The sequence below is a fragment of the Juglans regia genome, chromosome 2, assembly GCF_001411555.2.
Source record: "Juglans regia cultivar Chandler chromosome 2, Walnut 2.0, whole genome shotgun sequence".
Taxonomy (NCBI): Eukaryota; Viridiplantae; Streptophyta; class Magnoliopsida; order Fagales; family Juglandaceae; genus Juglans; species Juglans regia.
Window position 1 is genome coordinate 18,274,705 of NC_049902.1, and position 6,571 is coordinate 18,281,275.

Sequence of the window (6,571 nt, forward strand, 5' to 3'; positions counted from 1 at the left end):
CAAGTATCACATTCCTTGATATACTGCTTCACCTCTCTCTTCAACCGTGGCCAGTAAAAATCGCCCTTGGCACGCTTCAAGGACTTCTAAAAGCCTGAGTGACCTATAGTGGGACTAGCATGAACAAAATGCAAAATCTTGAGTTTTAAGTCATGAAAGTTTGGAACATATATTCTTCCTTTTTTAAACAAAAGGCCATGTTTCAAGGTGAAGGAAGAAGTCGAAGGTAACCTACTTTGTAATAAATTAAGCTGCTATAGTGCCAACTGATCAACAGCATAAGATTGCTTCAATTCCTCCAACTAGGTTGGAGTAGGAAAAGAAATAGCAGCAAGAATGCTAGAATCATCTGAAACATGTACTCTAGACTATGCATCAACCATGTAATTCTCTACCCCTTTTTCTATACTCAATAGAGAACTCATACCCCAATAACTTCGAAATCCACCTTTACTGAGCTGTTTCTCCAGCCTTTTGTTCCCACTAATATTTCAAGCTATTTTAATATATTTTAATGATAATTGCATTACCAAGCAAATATGACCTTCATTTCTTAACAGCTATTACCAAAGCCAATAGCTCTTTTTCGTAAGTGATAGTAACAAATTGTTTCCTTTAAGTGCCTAACTTAAAAATGCAATTAGATATTTCAAGCTATTATGATATATTTTAATGATAAATGCATTACCAAGCAAATACGAGCTTCATTTCTTAACAACTATTACCAAAGCCAATAGCTCTTTTTCATAAGTTGATAGCAACAAATTGTTTCCTTTAAGTACCTAACTTAAAAATGCGATTGGTTTCTGGTTCTGCATCAAAGTTGCACCCACCCTCACACCACAAGCATCACACTCAATGACAAACTGCTTTGTAAAATCTAGTAAGGACAAAACTGGAGGGCTAGTCACAGTCTACTTCAACTGCTCAAATGCCTTTGTTGCTTCTATAGACCACAAAAATGCATGTTTCTTCAATAATGCTGTCAAGAGAGCTGTTATTTGACCATAACCTTCAATAAACTTCCCATAATAACCTGTCAGCCCAAAAAACCTCTCAAGGAGTTGACATTTTTAAGGACTGGCCAGCTTATCATAGACTCAAAGTTTCTTAGGATCAATCCTCACTCCATCTTTAGAAATCGAATGTCCTAAATATTCAATTTCTGTTCACGCAAATTGACATTTAGATTTCTTTGCAAACAACTGATTTTTTGCTAGAGTCTCTAAAACAATAGCCTCAAGAATGGCCTGAACACATCATTCATAAGTGCTTGGAATGTTGTGGGAGTATTAGTGAGTCCAAAAGGCATGACAAGGGACTCATAATGCCCCTCATGTGTTTTAAAAGCTGTTTTATGTACACCTTCAGCACTCGTTCGAATTTGATGGTAACTTGATCTCAGGTCCAGCTTGGAAAACACAGTGGAGCCAAACAGCTCATCTAATAATTCACCCACCATTGGAATGAGGTATTTGTCTTTGAAAGTAGCCTCATTCAAGACCTTATAATCAATACACATTGTAACACCCTGCCTAAATTACCCATTAGGATTAACCCTTAGTCTCCTTTAGAATAAGCTTATAATACTATATTATATTTTTTTTAGCATAAGTTTATTATTAAGGGATTTAGTTAGACTTGTTTTACCCATTAGACTATGGCACTTAATATCATTAGCGGTCAAGCTTAAGGGTTAAGTATCGATTGCCTAACAAAACGTGCTCACTTTTTGCTGGTGACAAATACCGATCCTTTGGAGAAGTTAACTAGGTTATTTATATCAGAAATAGTGCGACTGCATGAAGTTCCAAAAATGATCGTATCGGATAGAGCTACGTGTTTTACCTCTCATTTCTGGCAAGGCCTTTAGGACGCTTTACGCACCAAGTTGAGATTCAATAATGCCTATCACCTTCAGATTTATGGGCAAACTGAATTGACAATTTAGACTCTAGTAGACATGTTGAGAGCTTGCATTCTGCAAGGAAAAGGCAACTGGGAGAAACACTTGCCCCTAATAGAACTTGCTTATAACATTAACTTCTAGGCCACCATTCAGATGGCACCCTACAAAGCTTTATAAGGAAGGAAATGTAGGCCTCCCTTATATTGGGATGAAGTAGGAGAGGGAAAGATTTACAGTGTAGAGATTTTTCAAGAAATGAAGGATCAAATCTAGATAATAAAGGAAAGGATAAAGGCTCCCCAAGACAGACAAAAAAGCTATGCTGAACGTCAAAGAAGGAACCTCGAGTTTGAAGTTGGCAATTGGATCTACCTCAATGTATTCCACGTATCTTCCCTTAAGAAGAGCTTTGAGAAACAGACACCAACAGTTGTAGATATGAAGGATATTTCATTACAACTCGATCTAACTTATGAAGAAATTCCTATTCAGATTACAGATTGGAAGGATAAGGAACTTCGGAATTAGTAGATTCCTCTAGTTAAGGTTTTGTGGCGGAATCACGATGTTGAGGAAGCTACTTGTGAAAAGGTAGTTGATATGAGGAACAAATACCTCTATTTGTTTGGCTTGTGACTTGTGTGGTATCACACCGCATCATGACATTCACATCCATTTATGCACACATGACATCCATATTATTTTTTCCTATAACCTGCATTTCTCTTGTGGTTTACAGTTGCACCATGGTCGGAAACGGTAGAGTGCCCGACGGACATTTCCTATGACCCCCAGTCGATTCCGAAGGCTTAGGGCTGAGCAATGACGTAGATGACTAGACCATACGTTTAACGCATTTCGGACTGAGAAGGAGAGGTTGGCGTACCATAGGACTGACAGCCTTGACCATGATGTGAGAGATAATGTCCATACTAGGAGATCCAGAGCGATAGCCATATGACCTTGTCAGGTGGATGGTAGACTAGGGCCCGATTGCTAAACATTGTATTAGATTGACGACTCCAGCTATACCCAATCAGCCTGAGTCTAGCCAGGCAATAGAATGACGCCAGGAATAGCTGTACCTTGCTCCCCCTCCCATCAACCTATTCATCATCAAGAAGAGTGTGCTTTCACAAAGAAGGGCATCCAGAGTTGGATAGCAATGAAGTCAGGTAGTGGAGGTTCAATGAGAAAAGAGTCAAAACTTTTTATGATTCTGAGAAGGATGAGTACTATTACCATGCACAGGATGAAGAGGACACCGAGGGTCCCTCTTCTGAGCCAGGAAGTAGTTGGTAAGTTTACATTTAGCACTTGTTTAATGCATACCTGCGTTTTTTTAAGACCCTGATTATGAGGACAAAATCTTGTTTTAAGGGGGGAGGATGTAACACCCCGCCTAAATTACCCATTAGGATTAACCCTTAGGGTACGTTTGGGTGTTGAAAAGTGTTGAGAAGTGTTGAGAATGTTTGTGAATAGTTATGAGTAGAGATTGGAGTGAGTTTGTGCGTCCCATTGAGAGTATTTTGAGTTGTTTGGATGTGTGAAGTATGTTGAGTTGTTGACTTTTGAGTAGGTAGTTGAAAAATGTGTGGATCCCATAAATATTATAGTGATTTTATTTTTAGTAATAAATATTATAATGATTTTATTATAGTAATTTTTTAATATTAATAAATATTGTAGTGATTTTATTTTACTTTTATATATAATAATGATAAATAGTATAATGATTTTATTTTTAATTTATATATAATTGTGATAAATATTATAATGATTTTATTTATATATATATAATAGTTATAAATATTATAGTAATGTATAGTGATTATTTTTTATTTATATATTATAGTGATTTTATTTTTTATTTATATTTAATAGTGATAAATATTATAGTGATTTTATTTTTTATTTATATATTATAGAGATTTTATTTTTTATTTATATATTATAGTGATTTTATTTTTTATTTATATATAATAGTGATAAATATTTTTTATTTATATATTATAGTGATTTTATTGTTTATTTATATATTATAGTGATTTTTTTTATTTATATATTATAATGATTTTTTTTATTTATTTAATAGTGATAAATATTATAGTGATTTTATTTTTTATGTATATATAATAGTGATAAGTATTATAGAATGCTTGTGAATAGTTATGAATAGAGATTGAAGTGGGTTTGTGGGTCCCATTGAGAGTATTTTAAGTTGTTTGGCATGTGAAGTATTTTCAAAAGTACGAGAATATTTGGAAAGTGTTGAGGTATCTCTGTTACCCAAACACAGCCTTAATCTCCCTTAGAATAAGCTTATTATGGGCTTCATATTTTTTTAGCATAAGATTTATTATTATTATTATTTATTTTTAAGGGAGTTAGTTAGACTTGTTTTACCCATTAAACTATGGTACTTAGTGTCATTAGTGGTCAAGCTTAAGGATTAAGTATTGGTGGTTTAGTAAGCAAGCCCATTAGTGCTACACGTAAGGCCTTTAAACCTTTAGAGTGTTAAGGGGTGAGACTTAGAAGCATTGAACCAAGACTTATAAGAGTTTAAGTCTTTGTGGGATAGTCTTAGAAAGATTCGGCCCAAGTGTGAGGATGGCATTAGGCCATTTGGGCATAACTTGGTGTTAGCTTTGACCTATGACCCATTTATGATAAGACAAGCCTTTCAAGCCCTTTCCTTGTGGATCTTAAGGCCTCTCATTACCACTTAAAGTCTGGAACCAAGGCCTCCCATCAACTCACACCCAAAGTCCATAAGCAATGCAACTCGCACTCATGGCCTTTTTAAGCCCAACAGGGCCCAAGGCTTGGTCTTGCATTTTCACACTTCTATTTGAAGCCCACATACACCATATCATTGGTTTCCTCAAGCCCATATTGTACCTCACACCCTTGGATTTCCTTGGATCCAAATTAAGTTTTGAACTTGGGTTCAGAGCATGAAATTTAGGCAAGTTTTGAACTTGCCTAAATTAAACTGAAGAAAAGAACATTAAAATTTAGATTTTAAAGATAATAAGAATAGATTTAGAGTGTTTGATTTCACCTAGTGAATCTCACACAATTTAGTCTTCCTTGTTATAGAATTGCAATTATCCCAAGTTGATGAAAAAAATCTCTTAACTATTCAATATTTTCTCTCGAAAAATACTAAAAATATTTCCAATTAATAACATCATATCTCTATATGAATTTAACTAATTGGAGACTCATTAAGTTCGTTGGAGTCGGTTGATGAAGCATGCGGCTCTTGCTTCTACTCCCCAGATCCGCCTCCTTGAAAGCAAATTAAAGAATAAATTCTGGAATATTGGAATCTAAAACTTAGGCCCTCCTTTTAATTTCATGCTAATTATATGTTTATATAGGGTAGAAAAGAAATCCTAATGCTTTCATGATTTCTAGCTAAAAAATTACCTAACTTTTAGGATTTATATTGGTAACTGTGTACATGCTCTAGGAGTTAGAATTTAGAAATCCTTATTCAAAAAAAGTGTAGCCCTTTAAGATAGCTTTTCAACCCATCTAGAATCGCAGCCATCTAATATATGAGTAGAAAGTTATGACCGAAACACTTAAGTATGTCCAGGCTGTCTCCCAGTGTATTCCAAACTTGGACTTCTTGTGGATTCCTTTTGTGATTTCTTGCTTTTTTTCTTGATGAAAATTACTTTCAAACCCTTTGCTAGTAGTCTTTCACAATGTCATTTAGGTTGTTCTTTTAAGTTGGTTGGTTAGACTGGTTTCCCAGTCTAACTACCCAGAGCCTTGTTGCCTCCTGCCTAGGAAACTGTTGAAGTGGTCTAGCCAGCACTTGATTATTGCTCCATGAAAAGTTAGGGTGGTTTCTCCATTCGGGATTGAACGTGTTTGAATAAAGATTATTTTCACGTGGGGAATTGGACACGTAATGGGCTTGTTCGGTTGGGCAAAAAGATTCCCCACTTGGCAATCTACACTTGGATGATTTCTTGTACAGTGATCACAAACAACATTAATTTGAATAGCATTAACGTTCATCTTACCTAGTTGTTGTGATAAATTTGTCATCTGCGCCGCTAATATGGTAATAGAATCAAGTTCAAAAACTTCAGCTGCCTTTCCTGGCATTGCTCTCTCCGCAGGCCATTGATAGTTGTTGGACGCCAATTCTTCTTGAAGTTCATATGCGGCTTCATGGGTCTTACTCATTAATGTTCCTCCCGTAGCCGCATCAACTATAGATCGATTTGTGGGTCCCAAACCATTATAAAATGTATGTACTTGAAGCCAGGCTGGGAGGTCGTGATGTGGACACTTGCGCAATAAATCTTTGTATCTCTCCCATGCCTCATATAATGATACACCCTCAACTTAGGTAAATGTAGTAATATCATTCTTAACTACACTTTCTTGGCTGGAGGGAAATATTTTGCGTAGAATTTTTGTGTGAACTCCTCCCAGATGGTGATGATGCCCGGTGGTAAAGAATTTAACCAAGCTTTAGCTTTTTTCCTAAAGTGAGAAAGGAAAAAGTCTTAATCGAATCGCATCATCTGTCATTCCTTTGTGTTTAAAAGTATCACAAGTTGTTAAGAAATTTGCAATATGGACATTAGGATCCTCTTGTGAAAGCCCCTAAGTTGTTAAGAAATTTGC

General features: G+C 35.6%; 1 non-coding gene across 1 annotated transcript; it reads left to right on the forward strand.

The window, feature by feature from the left end:
* The first annotated feature begins 6,212 nt into the window (after positions 1-6,212).
* On the forward strand, positions 6,213-6,319 carry LOC118347823. Its single transcript, XR_004800970.1, has one exon. It is a non-coding gene; the product is annotated as a small nucleolar RNA R71 (small nucleolar RNA).
* The last annotated feature ends 252 nt before the right edge of the window (positions 6,320-6,571 follow it).